The sequence below is a fragment of the Lathyrus oleraceus genome, chromosome 2 (assembly GCF_024323335.1).
Source record: "Lathyrus oleraceus cultivar Zhongwan6 chromosome 2, CAAS_Psat_ZW6_1.0, whole genome shotgun sequence".
NCBI lineage: Eukaryota > Viridiplantae > Streptophyta > Magnoliopsida > Fabales > Fabaceae > Lathyrus > Lathyrus oleraceus.
Window position 1 is genome coordinate 273494903 of NC_066580.1, and position 17868 is coordinate 273512770.

Sequence of the window (17868 nt, forward strand, 5' to 3'; positions counted from 1 at the left end):
ACACACAAATAAGGGCTCCCTAGGAGTACCTAGGACACTTTGGGTTAACACCTTCCCTTTGTGTAACCAACCCCCTTACCTGTAATCTCTGGCAATTTATTAGTTTTGATTTGAAAACTTCTTATCTTTGGGTTTTGTTCGTACTTTTCCCTTTCCCCATGGAAACAATAAAAGCGCGGTGGCGACTCTGGTTTTACTGACGTCAAGCTTATCCATAGCTTGATGGTCATGAATTTATCGCTACAACAACCATCGTCCTTTTGGTGATGGCGATTGTTGATGTTTGACTTAACCATCATCCTTTTGGTGATGGATATCTTTGAAAGTTGTGATCTTATCTTCATTCTTTTGGTGATGATGATCTTTGAAATTATTGTGACTTACTATCATCCTTTTAGTGATAGAGAGCTTTCTTGTTGATCTTATCGTCATCCTTTTGGTGATGATGATCTTTGAAATTATTGTGACTTACTATCATCCTTTTGGTGATAGAGAGCTTTCTTGTTGATCTTATATTCATCCTTTCGCTGATGGTGATCATTAATGTTGTGTACTTACTATCATCCTTTTGGTGATATTGAGCTTTGTTGTTGAAGTTATCTTCATCCTTTTGGTGATGGTGATCATTGAAGTTGTGTACTTAATATCATCCTTTTGGAGATAGCGAGTTTTGCTGATGATCTTATCTTCATCCTTTTGGTGATATTGTTCATTGAATTTATGTGCTTACTATCATCTTTTTTGTGATAGCAAGTTTTATTGCTTGATCTGACCATCATCCTTTTGGTGTTGGGGATCGTTGAAGTCATTGTAACCATCCTCCTTTTGGTGATGACAAATCTCTGTCAGTTTTATTCATTCATCATCCTTTTGGTGATGGTGATCGTTGAAGTTGGTGAGTTAACTATCATCCTTTTGGTGATAGAAAACCTTGTAGTTTGAACTTACCTTCATCCTTTTGGTGTCAGCGATCTTAGAAGACATGGTGATCTTACCATTATCCTTTTGGTGATGGCGATCTGGGAAATCATTATGGCTTACTATCATCGTTTTGGTGATAACAACTTTTGTTGTTGATCTTACTGTCATCCTTTTGGTTCTGAAGATCTTTGCCATTATGGTCTCATCATCATCCTTTTGATGATGATGACCTTTGCAAGCTATTCGGTGTCCACTCAAGGATCGACATTGATCTGATATCCCACCCCAATATCTTGGTTCTCTTAAAAACTCATTGCACTTTCTTTATCTTAAAGACAAAATTTTGGGATCTTTACGTATCTAATTGACTTCTTCCCTGAAAGTATGAACATTGTGTGAGTTCATCCTCTCGGGTTTAAGGCAATTAGATATGGGCAACTGTCATACCCCAATTTTATCCTACCTAATTTTCATATGCATTTTCCTTTTTTTTTCAAATCATTTTTATCTCCATCAACATGACCATTTCATCTGGTCATGTATTGTCATCAATTTAAAAATCTGTCATTTTGCATAGTAATTGGTTATGGAGTCCCGTAGACATTCATTAGTCAAAATATAATAAAGAGCATACATGTACTTAGAGGTCAAAAGAGAGGAGAAAAGTCAACCATTGACATGTTTATCCGGTCTTTTACACATTTTGGTATCACCGTATCTCATTTTAAATAATCATATTATTCCATCATATTATTCTATCATATTATCTCATTTTATTTTAATATTTCTATTTTTTAGATAATCATTTTATTATAACTATCATTATCATCCCATTTTTATTCCATATATCCATCTTCACATCATTTTTTATTTCTTCCTCTTTATATTAATTAATTATGATATTCCTATTTATCTCATTCTAAAAAGTAAATCTCATTTTTTTTATCTGAAACAAATAGTTCTTTCCTTTTTAATATTAGCTATTTTTATCTCTTTTTTTTTAAAAAAGTGTTATCTTTTATAATAAAATAGTCCGTCTCCTTTTAATACTTTGTATCATCACTTATAAATATTCCAGCACTTTTATCCTTTTATTTTGGTTTCATATATGATCTTTTTATAATAATAAATATGAGATTATGGAATTAAAAATGAGTTTCTTTTTTGCATCGATTTATATCAGCAAAGACAAAAAACTTATTACCCAAAGGTTACAAGGTGCTAGATTACCAAAACACATCAGTAAAAAAAGAAGAAGAGAAACATACATACAAATTGTTACAATAGAACATTAACTCACCACACCAGTAAAAAAAAAGAAGAAAATTACAATACACAAGAGGACAAAAATACACAAAAAAATATCTGATCAAAAGACCTTCACATGTTAAATGATTTTTCTTCACGCGTTGTTCCTCCAAATCTCACTCACTTATATAAAATCAAGGATCCTTCTAACAAATTTATTTCATTCCTATCCAAATTTCCAGCTGATTCCTTTCCCTCAAAATTCTTTATAAATGCCTCTGTAGAGACCCTTGAAAACGGACACAAAAAGGCATTGTTACTCTACTGAAATTCATTTCAAACCTTACCAAAAGCTCCTAAATATTCAAACTATTCAGAGTCTCTCATAGAAATTCTGAAGTGGTTGAGCTAAAGCTTTCAATACATATAACAATACTGCAACCCATACTGCAGCAAAACAAAGAGAAGAAGATAAATGGAGTAAGAAAGAACCGACATTTACCGTGTATTGTTGGAGATCCACTAGAAAAGTCACCGAAATCCAGAAAACTCAAAGCTCCTATACAATACTTTTTTATCATTTTTCTTCCATTCAAATCTCTTATACATCATGGCGAAATAAAACCCCCTTGAAATGACACATTAATATGATGTAAATTCTTGAGTTGATTCACTAGGGTTCTTGATTTTTTTGCTTCAAATGATGTTGTTGCTACCAATTGCTTATTGTTGATAACTGATTGTTGAGTTGGATTTTCTTATTGATAATTTGTATGGAACATTGTTGTTGCTAAATAATTAAAGGAAACGAAAAAAAATGAAGAAGAGGTAGAAAGTGTTTCTGATTTTTTTTTCGTTTACGTATGATTTATTTTGAGAGGTGAGCCATTTTCCTTTGAAGAGATAGTGATACATTTTGATGATGGGGAGAGAAGCAAATTGCAATGTGTAAGGAAGGTTCTTGATTTATTCCACCTATATCATTTATTTCAATTAATAATTTAATTTAATTTTTTTTACCCATTCTCTTTAACTATGTTTTATTGGGTGTATCTGACTCATTTAATAGATTATTTCCACTGATAATTTTTTTCTTTATAATTAAATCACCAAGTTACTGAAAATGTGTAGAGAGAGTTGTGAACTTCTCTCCATGTTTTTTTTTGTTGATTGACAGGGTTTGAAATATGATGGGCCTTGTGCCTTTGTAATACGTACAAGGACCTCTCCTTGTGTGCCTAACATGAAAATCCCACCCATGATAGACCTTTTTGTCACTCTCGTCATAAAACAGCCAGCCTGTTGCAGGATGTTATACAATTAGATTCCATGACCTTGGGAACCTTATCCATAAACCTAGAAATTACCCTGTGAGTGGATTGTGGGTAGAAAACCAAGAATTGTCTATTATAGGGAGACCTCCATCTTAGGGTTGTTTTGTGATACTCATGTTGTCTAGGATCCTTACCACCACACATGAAATTTCATTGCATCCATGCGTCATGTGACATTGCACTTTTTACATATCAAAAAAAAAATCATGCATCTGCATTCATCATCATACATGTTATTTTTCAAAGACAAATACAAAAACTTATGCACTTTCTATCCTTTCATTTAGAAAAACTGACTACTCGACACCGGTACGAGACGCGCCGCAACTACAGAATGAAAATCGAACAAGTTGAGGTAAACCAGGATACAATAAGAACATACATCTACTATATGCATTCAAATATGTATCGCTTTATTGAGACTATGTTACTCTTAGCCCATAAGGAAAAAGACGTTGAAACTAATGTCGAATCCAGAATAGTTGCTTCTCAGTTTTGTTCTCCATCGCTTAGTATTCCTAGAGTAACCAACCTTGATGGTAGTTTTATTCATCCTAAAGGGGGTCTTATCCTTATTCATGTACCAGTGGTAAATGTAGACCTCCCTGAACATTCTATCGTATCTGCCCGCATGGTTCTGTGACTGATGATGAAGATCAATATGATGCCTTCTTCATGCCACAACCCACAAAGCCTGTTATTGGAGGTCTCCCGGATCCGACTGTTGAGAGACTCCATGCTTTGGAAGAGAAATTAAAGTCCTTGAAGGTTCACACTACTCTCGGCTTGGATGTTGTTGATATGTGCCCGGTTCCAGGTCTAATGATTCCCCGAAAATTCAAAGTTCCGGATTTTGACAAGTACAAAGGGATTAGCTGCCCTAGAACTCACCTCAGAGCCTATTGTCGCAACATGGCAACCGATATCAATAATGATTAACTCTTGATTCATTATTTCCAAGATAGCCTCAATGGGGCATCCTTGGAGTGGTACATGCAGTTAGAGAGAGGGAAAGTCCTGTCATGGAGAGACCTTGCAGAAGCCTCTCTAAGGCATTATCAGTATAATACTGATTTGGTCCCTAACCATACTCAGCTGCAAGACATGACTCAACGTAACAATGACTCATTCAAGGAATATTCCCAACGGAGGAGAGAGCTTGCATCTCGTGTCCAACCTCATAAACAATTGTTCATTAAAAGACACCAACAAAACGTAGTTCCCCGAACTTCGAATGATCTGACTTTCTTATTGCACTACAGGGAAACATAGACACAAGATTGCAAGATCTTGGTGAGCACACTAATAAAAAACCTCCATTTTCCCCTTTTGAGGTTTCCTTTCGTTTCTCTTTTCAATCTTTTATTCACTCGAAGAAAATAAATTACATTCAGATAACATTCAAATCGCAAGTTTTAACTAAAAGGTTCTGGTTGAGTACAACGGACGTGAAGGGTGCTAATATTTTCCCTTTGCGTAATCGACTCCCGAACCCGAATATGGTTTCAATGACTATTATTTGATTTTTAAAAGTTTTTATTGATATTTTCCTATTCCTTCATTGGAATAAATAAAGTTCGGTGGCAAATCTGTTTAAATCATTTTTTCCGCGACCATCGCAGGGGATCATATTTTTCGAGATGCGACACACCGGAAGCTCCAATCCACCATTGTTTGTCATAACCACATATTACCAATCAATTATGGCTTTACAATGGAACATTGTTGCCATCTGTCAGAATCGACTTCTGATTCTCACATTTTTCACAACCGCAAGTTCGCTTTTGATTCATTGATTATGAACCTTTTCAGTTTATAGGATCAAGAGTTTTCAAAATAAAAAACAATGATCCAATGCATTCGACTTAATCAAGTAGTGTATCATCTCTGATTTCTTTAATTTCTACATTCTGGACTTCCAAACTTCTCAGCAATGGTTGGATTTAGAGTTACTCGTTCTACCATATTATGTGAAGCCTCTATAGCAGTCGCTGTTGTACAAGCAGCAACCAATCAACCTTCTCTGCCACCTCATTCTTATGGTATTGTAGATCAAGTAGAAGACATTTTGTGACATCCATATTGAAGGAAAATTGTGATCCAAAACGCATCGGAAATTAAAAAATTTCCTTTAGTGATCCTTACAAATGGGCATGATTAGTGATATAAACTGTTATCTCTTGTGGAGATTCAAACCTTTGATGCAGATCTAAGGAGTGATCACAAGCATTGAATTGTGACAACGCCTCTACCCAGTCCGCACAGACGGATTCCTTCAGTCTCAGTGTTAGCTGCTACGAATGAAGGCCTTGAGTGAGAGAGAGAGAGAGAGAGAGAGAAATGAAATCTCAGTGTTAGCTTCTACATAAGGGTTCTATTTATAGAACCACTTGTGTTGGATGCAAGCTAAAAATACCACTTAAGTGGATGTGACCCATATCTTATGGTATACCGAAAATCACTTAAGCGCGTGGTACCTTACCATATTTCGTATTCTACTTAAGTGCACCGTACCTTACGATGTTCTACAATTCACTTAAGTGCACCGTACCTTACGGTGTTCCTTATTTACAGTATCTCTCATCAATCCATCCTTTTGTGTGTGACCCTGTAGGTTTTCGCGACATTGGAAATTATATTAAATAACGTATTTAACATAATAAATAGTGAGCGGTATCTAGCAACATATTAGTGCTATCCAAGACACAAAAATGTCATCTGATCTGACAAATCCCTTTTTGTGATAATACTTGTGTGTACAATTACCCTTTTTGCCCTTATGTCTATATTGAACACAAGGCATAAATCGTGTCATCCTTGTCCAGTTCAATATTAGGCCCTTAGACATTTATCCTATTACGCAGGAAGGGAAAACTTCATCTAGGTCACTCATGTCCCTCAGCATGCTTCGTGGAGTACCCATCAACTGTCTTTATGGTCATCCAGTTACGGGTAATGTTTTATCATAGAGTCCATAATGGTTTCAGATCAAAGGGTGGTATGCACCACTATCACCATGAGAATAACTTATGACACTTTGCATAACATTCTATGTAGTATTCTCATAGCGGGTCAATCTAGTATAAGTATTACTCTTAATATTCATACCTATGTTTAAGACTTGATAACTCCTTATCCATGATCCATTGTATGTGATCATCAGTCTATATACATAATAGTCTTAATGCTTTAATGTTATCCCACTTCATAACAAAGCTCGACTATAGATACTTTAAGAATAATGTCCTTATGTTTAATGGGATCTAATGATTAAGTGACACTTGATACATTAAATGGACTAGTTATTCTAGGGACTTTATTAAACAAACATAATAAAGAAAAACCCTTTTATTATTAATAATAATTTGATACAAATACCAAAAGTATCGGCCTCTAGGGCTTACACCAACACATATTTGCTCAAACATCATCAAATTAGACGATCTACTATGGTGCCTCCGATTGGACCTCTAATACCAGCTGTATAATTAGAAGCATTTATTGGCTTCTAACTATTGTAGGCTAATATTATAATACAAGGTGCCAATAATTGATGAACAACATGTACAACATCATTCAAAAAAATAACTCAGAGACAATAGACTAGAGGTTGCTTCGCCTCGAAGAAAGCCTACACAACGCTCCTCCATAGGATAACACCGCACAAGAAGCTATGTCAAAAACATGACAAGTCTCCATCCTTGAGCCGACCGTGTTGAGAAAAGACAAAACTCCAAAATTGAAAAATAACTAGAGAAACAAGAAGCTCCAGAGTCCTTAAAGCCCCAGGGAGACCGTTGCAACCATGTTCCTCCACACGATCACATAAAAAATAATTGCTAAATAATTTACAGAAGCATCCTCTATGCACCCACATTTTGGATAAAAGAATACTCAAATCAATGGAGAAGCTCTCATAATCTAGGGGAATATAACAGGAAGGGATGCTCGGACGAGCACGTGCAACTCGTAACAAATGGTTGAACTACATCCATGTCGATGAAGCCTCCAAGTGTAAATTGTTTAGCTAAATTTGATTGGACTGACTAGGTTGTGGTTCAACGCTTTACCAGGAGGGAGCATTCAGTCTTTGACAGACTTCTGCGAGAGATTTAATGGACTTTACTACTCGAAAATGGAAGCCAATGAGAGTAGTTTCCTTAAGAGAAATCACTCAAGGAAAGAAGGAGAATTTACGGTCTTACATCGATAGATTCACGTAAGTGGTTGTGGAAGTTGAGGGAGTCGCATAAGGTCCCAAGTGTTGAATATTCGAGGACGGGTTGTAACACCTCAAAATTTGCCCTCCTCTCTTGGGACTAGCTTAGCATATTGCATTTCATTTTTTAGGACATTAGGCATTACATCTTGGCATATCGTATGAAATAAGCAAGTCATCCTCCTAGGTCTTTATCAGAAGATAGAGGGGTTAAAAGATTCAAGCCTGAGGGTCTCCTGAATTGATCACTAATCATCTGAGGTTTGTGCTTCAATTAGGGTTTATTGGTTCCTCAAGAAGGTTGGGTATTATCTTGGTTGAAATGGTACACCATTATCATCATGGTTCATTATTCCTGATCATGTTCCTTGGGATTAGCGTTTTGACCTCTGGTTAACCCTAATCAGTTGCATTATACCAGTCAGGGTTTTTCAAGGAGATGAGGTATTTATTGAGATGGAGATCATCATGTGATTTTATTGAGATTGTGTAAGCTAGGGTTTCATGTTGGAGTTATTTCATCAAGAGGTTGAGGCTCAAAATCATCTGTGCATGACCAAGTCATCTATCAACCACAAAAGTCAACTGTCAGGTCAACTGTTGGATTTGGAGGTGGGAAGTGGATAGAAATAATTCATTCATGTTCAAACAAGTCTCATTTGACATTTCAAACATCAACATTGAAGAATTTGAGGTTAGATCAAAACTTTCCAAAAATAGAAAGTGACTTGTAATTTGAATTTGCCAAAAATGGAAAGGTTTACAACTCAATATTACATCATCAAGAAAGCTTCAAATGAAATTTTGTTGAACATGAAAGTCGTAGATCTTTCTCTCCCATTTCTAAAAAGTCCAAGATCATCAATTTCTCATGTGTGGTTAAGGAGATATGATCAAAACTTGACAAAGTGTACATGGAACTTCAAATGGGCATAACTTCTCAACCAAAACTCCAAATTGGATGGCTCTTTTTGCATTGTTCTTATTTTGACCTATAATTTCAAAATCTTGCATCATATTACATCAATTATCATCACATGATCACTTGCAAATTTTTGGATTTTTGGAGGGAAATTTCAATATTTAAATTTGGTGCATTATTTGAACATTACACCATTTCCATTGGCTCCAAAACAACATTTTAAGTGAATTTGATGATCAGCTGACTTGGAGGATGGCACAATGCATTGCATTCATACATCAGCATCATTCATATTTTGCATTTATGTGCATCTAACTCATGTTTATCCATATGCAGGGGACATTTTGGATTGAGATCCTGGTTGAGAGACTTCTTTGTTCCAGACATGAGGACCGGCTTGAAGGACGATGTTGTCTACAGTTTCTTCGACCCAGAGATTGGCGTGCTGAGAGATATGATAGCATTGATTACACCTGATCATGTGGGAATATTCTGTGAGGCATACGGTGGTATTTTGAAGTTGGTTTTCAGGCTCACAGACAGTGATAGGAGCGCCATTCATACTCTTCTCCAGTTTTATGACCCAGGCTTGAGGTGCTTTGTTTTCCCAGATTACCTCTTGGGGCCTTTGATGGAGGACTATGCTAGCATCCTGGGTATTCAGATTCGAGATCATATTCCATTCTATGCCACTAAGGGGGAGCCTGATGTTGCTGAGATTTCTCGTGCTCTTTATTTGAGCCCAGAGATGACAAAGGGGGGTTTGAAGGAGAAAGGAAAGTTGCCTGGTTTTCATCTGAGTTTCTTGGAGGCTAAAGCCAAGGAGCATGCTGTTTTGGGTAATTGGAGGGCTGTCTGTGCTTTGATTGCTGTGAGCATTTATGGGACCATACTGTTTCCTAATCAAAAGAACTTTGTGGATATTAATGCCATCAGGTTGTTTATGCAGAGGAATCCCATTCCTACTCTGGTTGGGGATGTATATTACTCGGTCCATAATCGGAACGAGAAGCGGCGTGGGGGACTGATCAGATGTTGTGCTCAGCTGTTGTATAAATGGTTCATGGGGTATTTGTCTTCCAGAGGTGCCTTTGTCTTTCTTGATCCTACTGTCAAGTGGTCATTCAGGTTGATGGGTTTGCGGGCCAAGGACATAGCTTGGACTCACAACGGTATGGCGGGACGAGATTTCATTTACAGTTGTGGGAGTCTTCCCAATGTGCCTCTGATAGGAGTTCAAGGTTGCATTAATTACAACCCGGTGCTTCTTAGGAGACAGATGGGATTTGCTGTGGAGGGTCCTCCTCTGGGACGAGAGATTCAGGAGTCTTTCTACTTCCCAATTGAGGGTAATCAGACAAAGTTGAGGCAAGTGTCTGATGAGTGGCGTGACATTCAGAGAAAGGGCAAGGTTCCTTTTGGCAAGGTTAATAGCAGGTCTTTTCCTCCATTTGATGATTGGCTTAGGAAGAGGATTGAGCTCACACATCTACCATTTCCTGGAGGTGATCCTTGGTGTCCTTTGATTGAGGGGCCATGTTCTTCTGTCAGTATGGAAGAGTTCCTTGAGATGAAGAAAGCCAGAGATCAACTGCAAGCAGAGAAGACTGAGTTGGAGATGAGTGTTGCTAGAATTCAGATGGCTAATCAGGAAATCAAAGGGAAAATAGAAGATCAGGATAAGAGGCACGCCATTGAGGTGAAGTGCTTTGAGATAGACACCGCTTATTATCGGAAGGTCAGCCAAGCCTTAGAGTCATCCACAAGGGAGCACGACATCACCAAGGAGAGGTTGGCTAGAGCTTCGAAGGTCATTGAAGATGAGAAGAGGAGACAAGTCCTTGTGAGGGATCAGAGGGATGACAGAGTCAGGGTCCTTATCACTGAGTGGGAGGCAAAGCTGAAGATTAAGGAAGTGGAGAACGTGAAAATCATTGCCGAGAGAGATCACTACATTGCTGAGAGAGATCATTACTTCCGACAGATGAAAATTCACCAGAAGGAGATAGGGAGACTGCAGCAGGAGAACACAGAGCTCAGGTTTGCTGTGAAGTTTACCAAGATGGTTGATGATGTAGGGCCTTCTGTGGGACCTTCGTCAGTCTAGACCTTTTTTATTTGTGTGGATTACCGTCAGGCCTGTTGACGGAATCCACTTGTTTGTATTTCCTTTCTGATTCTGGAGAATTGCATTTGACTTGTATCAGACTTGATGTATGACTCTCGCTCTTATTGTGCACTTTTGGTATGCAGTGGTTATTTTCATTCGGTGATCAATCTGTCAAGCTTTATTTGCTTTCCTGTATGCACTCACATAGCACACACATGGTTGGTTGGTATCTTTGCTAAATCATATATCTCTGCTCTGTATGATGAAATCAAATGATGGATGCCAGAATGTTGATGCCGAATTATTATCTGTCTCGATGAAACAAAGATCGAAAAGACAGAGTGTTCCTCATATGGATAGACATTGCATTCATGCATAATCATAATAACTTGTCTTCTATTTTGCAGGTGTCGGTTTCTAACATGTTTGATTGTTACAGGAATCATTATTTGTGCGCGTAGAATCATTCCCCTGCACACAACCCGTCCACACAGATACTTTACCAGACGCAATACACCCAGGCTGATGGATCTACCCAACGCAGATTTTCTTGAGCTGAAGGAGAAAATGAACAAACTGATTAATGTCATGCAAGGGTTTGCCGTGGGGCAAAAAGCACTTGCTGATAAAGTGGAGAAGATTGAGCGGACTTCGGCTGCCAACAGTGGTATTAATTTGGAGGGTGTCTCCAACCATGGCCTTGGTGGTTCCAGGGATGGAGGAGATCTCGGAAAGAAGACAACTGCTGGCGTAGTGATCAACAATGGGGGTGGTTTTGGTGCTGCCACGAGTGGTAGACCAGGTCCGATGGGCAATAATCTGAAGGACAGTATGTTTCCTCCTTTCTTCGGGGCCGAGGAAGATAGAGAAGAATATCAGTTCTCTGTGCTTAATGAACCATTTGGTCAATATGGTGTCCAACCGCCAAACAAAGAAATTCAGGTGCTGGCAGAGAAGATCAGGGCTCTTGAAAGCCATGCTACTCCAGGGCTTGTTAATATGTCGAATATGGGGCTGGTTGAGGGGATTGTGATCCCACAAAAGTTCAAAGCGCCTGCATTTGACAAATATAATGGGAGTTCTTGCCCGGAAACTCACCTCCAGGCTTTTGTTCGCAAGATTTCTGCTTATACAATGGACCAGAAGCTGTGGATGTACTTCTTCCAAGACAGTCTGTCTGGAGGGTCCTTGGAATGGTACACCAAGTTGAAGTCTTCTGACATCAAAAGCTGGCAAGATCTTGGAGATGCATTCTTTAAACAATACCAGTTTAATGCTGACATGGCTCTTAGTCGTACCCAGCTGCAGGGTATGTCTCAGAAGCCTAGTGAGGGGTTTAAAGAATATGCGCAGAGATGGAGGGAGTTAGCTGCCCGAGTTCAACCTCTGTTGGTAGACCGAGAAATGTCAGATCTGTTTATGGGTACCCTTCAGGGGACAATTGTTGAAAGAATGGTTGGATGCCCGGTTACCAATTTTGCCGATATTGTGGTGGCTGGAGAAAGAATTGAAAGTTGGTTGAAGCTTGGGAAGATCCAGGGTAATGCTTCGTCATCTGGATCGAAGAAGCCCTTTGGAAATGGTCAAAGGAAGAAGGAGGGTGATACCAGCGCTGTGTATACCCAAAGAGGACAGAGTAGGGATCGTTACTACCAGCACACTGCTGCGGTAACCATTCCTGCTGATAATCAGCCTGCACAACAGCAGCAACAACCGCAACAACAACGGCAACCGTTTCAACAGAGACCACAGAGGGCTTGGTATCAGGTGCGAGGGCGAATGAATGATCGTCAATTCGATAGACCACCTGTGACCTATTCATTCTTGCTGAAAAAGTTGAAGGATTTGGGGTTGGTCCAGCTGAGGACGTTGGCACCGTTGAGACCTGATCAGAGGCCAGCCAGTTTTGATAAGAATGCTAAATGTGAATTTCACTCAGGTGCCCCTGGACACAATGTAGAAAATTGTAAAGCTTTTAAGCATGTGGTCCAGGACTTAGTGGATTCCAAGGCAATCAACTTTGCTCCATCTCCAAATGTGAATGCTAATCCCATGCCTGCGCATGGTCAAATGGGGGTGAATGCAATTTCTGAAGAGGGCAGAATGGGGCTGTTGAGTGTGGATCAGTTGAGGACTCCGTTGGCTGAGGTCAAGCATCAGTTGTTGAAGAATGGGGTCTTCCCGGGCTGTGATGACTGTTGTGCTGCGTGCACTGTTGCCATCAATGGGTGTGTTTTCTTGAGGGAGGCTATCCAGAAGATGATGGATGAGGGAAGCCTCGGATTTGAAAAGATTGATTCGGGAAGGGAAGATGTCTCCACCATAACCATTTATTTCGACCCGGTTGATTTGTCAATGCTGGCCGATGCGGCTCCAGTTACTATCACGGTATCTGGGCCAATTCCTTATGACAAAGATGATGTCGTGCCGTGGCATTATGGTGGAGAGGTCTACTGTAATGGGGAAAAGTTGGAGGATCAGACTGCAGATGAAACCACCGTTTCAAAGGTGGATAATGCCGGACCCAGTGGTTTCACTCGCAGTGGAAGGTTGTTTGCCCCTGATGCTTTGAGAAATGGGGAAGGAGAAAAAGAAAAGAAAGATAAGGCCGAGGCTTTAGCCAGGGCAAGAGGAAAACAAGTGGTGAATGAAGGTACTCCTGTGGTGACACCGGCGCCTGGTGGGTCGGAGAAAGAACTTGATGATGAAGCTGAAGAATTTTTGAGAATCATCAAGAAGTCAGAGTACAAACTTGTTGACCACTTGCAGCAGACCCCATCCAAGATCTCCATCTTGTCCTTGTTGTTAAGCTCTGAGGGGCATAGAGAGGCTTTGTTGAAAATCCTGAAGAGAGCCTATGTTCCCCAGGAGATAACAATTAATCAGTTAGAGACGGTGGTGTCAAATGTCAATGCCAGCCATGGGTTGGGTTTCACCGATCTTGATTTAACTGTGGATGGGAGGAATCATAATCGGGCTTTACACATTGCTATGGAATGTAAAGGGGCCGTGCTCTCGTACATGTTGGTTGATACCGGCTCATCTTTAAATGTGTTGCCAAAGAAAGCCTTGGCGAAACTGAACTGTGAAGGGTTGATTCTGACGCCCACTGACCTGATAGTGAGGGCTTTCGATGGTTCGAAGCGGGTTGTGTTCGGGGAAGTGGAGCTCCCGGTGAACATTGGGCCCGAGGTGTTCAAGTCGGTATTTTATGTCATGGATATTCTGTCGGCATACAGTTGCCTGTTGGGTCGCCCATAGATTCATGCTGCTGGGGCAGTAACTTCGACTTTGCACTAGAAGCTGAAGTATATCTGGGATGGGCAGGTCGTCACAGTCTGTGGGGAGGAGGATATCTTCGTTAGCCACCTGTCATCGTTCAAGTATGTTGAAATGGACGGTGAGATACGGGAAACGCCGAGTCAAGTATTCGAAACCGTCAAGGTGGAGAATGCTCTTTTTGCCAAAGAAGAGGAGAAACCCTCCATTTCTTCGTATAAGCAGGCCGCTGAGGTGGTGAAGAGTGGGGAAGCTCCAGGTTGGGGGAAGATGATGGACATCGCCGCCAAGAAAGACCGATTCGGAGTGGGTTATCAGCCGGGCTGAGGCTCGTCTGGACAAGGCAGAGGACGTCGTCTATCATTCACGTTCACCAGTGCAGGCATGTTGGATCCAGATCACATCTGTATGGTGACTGAAGAAGTCGACAGTGATTGTGAGATTGATCAATGGATAAAGCCGTGCGTACCAGGGATGGAAGTCCAGAACTGGAAGGCTGAAAAGATCATCACTGTCACTCTACTTGAAGAGTAACATTTTCTGTTTTTCAATTTTATCTGCATGAAAGCCATACGTTTTACCTGAAACGTAATGGTTCATTGTAAGGGCCACCTCATGTTTCATTTTGCAATTTTTGCATCATAAATAAAAGGATGTTTTTCAATTAAAAGCGGTGTTCCCTGTTTTTCATTTATTTTTGCAGTTTAAAACAAAAATAAAAATGGCAATGTTTTCATTTTTATTTTTTCAATTTGTCTCGCTTCGGTTCTAAAGCAATGCATGAATCAACATTCATGCAGATGCGATCATTCGCCGGATCTCATTGATAACAATCCTGTTACACCCTCATATGACTTCGACAATCCGATCTATCATGCCGAAGAAGAAGGCGAAGAAGATTGTGAACTGCCGGAGGAATTAGCCAGGTTGTTGAAACAAGAGGAGAAGGTGATTCAGCCGCACGAGGAGCAGGTAGAGGTTGTAAATCTGGGTACCGACGAGGTCAGAAAGGAAGTGAAAATCGGGGCCGCTTTGGAGGAAAGTGTTAAGAGCAGAACGGTAGCATTGTTGAAAGAGTATGTCGATATCTTCGCCTGGTCTTATCAAGATATGCCAGGGTTGGATACCGATATCGTTGTGCACAAGCTACCGTTGAGAGAAGATTGTCCTCCAGTTAAGCAGAAGTTGCGTAGAACTCGACCTGAGATGGCCATGAAAATTAAAGAGGAAGTGCAGAAGCAGTGGGATGCTGGTTTCCTAGCTGTCACTAATTATCCACCTTGGGTCGCGAATATTGTGCCGGTGCCGAAGAAAGATGGAAAGGTGAGAATGTGTGTGGACTACCGGGATCTGAACAGAGCTAGCCCGAAGGATGATTTCCCATTACCTCACATTGATGTGTTGGTAGATAATACAACTCAATTCTCGGTGTTTTCCTTCATGGATGGCTTTTCTGGCTATAATCAAATCAAAATGTCGCCAGATGATATGGAGAAAACAACGTTCATCACACCGTGGGGCACTTTTTGTTATAAGGTGATGCCATTCGGTCTCAAGAACGCCGGTGCTACTTATCAGAGGGCCATGGTGACTTTGTTTCATGATATGATTCATCATGAAATTGAATGCTATGTTGATGACATGATAGCAAAGTCCCAGACAGAAGAGGGGCATTTGGTAGATCTGGCCAAGTTGTTAGACCGGCTGAGACAGTTCAGACTGAGGTTGAATCCGAATAAGTGCACTTTCGGGGTGCGGTCCGGTAAATTGCTGGGGTTCATTGTAAGTGAAAGAGGAATCAAGGTTGATCCTGCTAAAGTAAAAGCAATACGAGAAATGCCTGAACCGAGAACAGAGAAAGAGGTTTGTGGTTTCTTAGGTAGATTGAACTACATTTCACGGTTCATATCTCATCTAACCGCCACGTGTGAACCTATATTCAAGTTATTAAGAAAAGATCAAACGGTCAGGTGGAATAATGATTGCCAAGCGGCATTTGAAAAGATAAAAGAGTATTTGCAGGAGCCTCCGATTCTGATGCCTCCTGTGGAGGGACGACCGTTGATTCTGTACTTGACGGTCCTCGAGGGGTCTATGGGGTGTGTATTGGGGCAGCATGACGAGTCTGGCCGAAAAGAGTATGCCATATACTACCTTAGCAAAAAGTTTACCGACTGTGAAACAAGATATTCACTGCTCGAGAAAGCTTGCTGTGCTTTGGTCTGGGCTGCTCGCCGACTGAGGCAGTATATGTTGGCTCATACCACTTTATTAATTTCCAAGATGGATCCAATCAAGTACATTTTTGAGAAGCCAGCATTGACCGGACGGGTTGCGAGATGGGAAATGATTTTGATTGAATATGATATCCAGTATACCACTCAGAAGGCGATCAAGGGGAGTGTATTGTCTGATTACCTCGCCCAGCAACCTATTGAGAATTATTAACCGATGAAGTTTGAATTCCCTGATGAGGACATCATGTTTCTCAAATCGAAATATTGCGAGGAACCAATCCCGGAGGAGGGGCCTGACCCTGAGTCCGAATGGATTCTGATGTTTGATGGGGCCGTTAACGTGAATGGTAGCGGAGTTGGTGCTGTTTTGGTTACGCCGAAAGGGTCCCACATTCCTTTTGCTGCCCGGCTAACGTTTAAGTGCACCAACAACGTGGCTGAATACGAAGCTTGTATCCTGGGGATTGAAGAGGCGATTGATTTGAGAATCAAGAACCTTGTTATATATGGAGATTAGGCTTTGGTTGTGAATCAGGTTAACGGAAAATGGTATACGCATCAATCTCATTTAGTTCCATACCGGGATTATACGAGGAGATTGTTGACGTTTTTCACTAAGGTGGTTTTGCATCATGTGCCTAGAGAAGAGAACCCTTTGGCAGATGCTTTGGCTACTCTGGCTGCCTTGATTAAGGTGCAGTGGTGGAATCAGTTCTCCAGTGTTGAGGTGGGACGTCTGGATAGACCGGCTTATGTGTTTGCTGTTGACACAGCGCCTGATGATGAGAAGCCGTGGTATTACGATATCAAGCGCTATCTGGAAACCCAGGAGTATCCTGAGGGAGCATCCAAGAAGGACCGAAAGACTCTGCGGAGGTTGGCCATGGTGTTCTACTTGAATAAGGATGGGGTTTTGTACAAGAGGAATTTCGATTGGGTTTTGCTCAGATGTGTTGATGATAAAGAAGCAAGCCAATTGATGAAAGAGGTTCACGAGGGGTCGTTCGGTACCCATGCCAGTGGGAATGCAATGGTGAAGAAGCTGCTGAGGGCTAGTTATTATTGGATGACAATGGAGGCCCAATGTTTCAATTTCGTGCGGAAGTGTCATAAATGCCAGATTTATGCTGACAAGGTGCACGTGCCTCCAAATCCGTTGAGCTTGATGTTATCTCCGTGGCCGTTCGCTATGTGGGGCATCGATATGATTGGGAAGATTGAGCCTACGGCTTCGAATGGGCATCGATTCATATTAGTGGCTATTGATAACTTCACCAAGTGGGTGGAAGCAACCTCTTATGCGAACGTGACGAAGCAGGTCGTCGCCAGATTTCTGAAGAGAGATATTATTTGCAGATATGGGGTTCCCGAGAGAATCATTACTGATAATGGTTCTAATTTGAATAACAAGATGATGGCAGAACTGTGTCGGGAGTTCAAGATCGAGCATCACAATTCTTCTCCTTATCGTCCGAAGATGAATGGGGCAGTTGAGGCAGCTAATAAGAATATTAAGAAGATTGTGCAGAAAATGGTTGTGACCTATAAGGATTGGCATGAGATGTTTCCGTTTGCATTGCATGGGTATCGAACTTCAG

The 17868-nt window shown here is 40.6% G+C and overlaps 1 long non-coding RNA gene across 1 annotated transcript; it reads right to left on the minus strand.

Moving 5' to 3' along the window:
* Positions 1–2066: 2066 nt before the first annotated feature.
* LOC127119128 (uncharacterized) lies at positions 2067–3113 on the minus strand. Its single transcript, XR_007802650.1, has 2 exons — positions 2672–3113; positions 2067–2458 (listed from the first exon to the last, which is right to left on the minus strand). It is a non-coding gene; the product is annotated as an uncharacterized LOC127119128 (long non-coding RNA).
* Positions 3114–17868: the final 14755 nt, after the last annotated feature.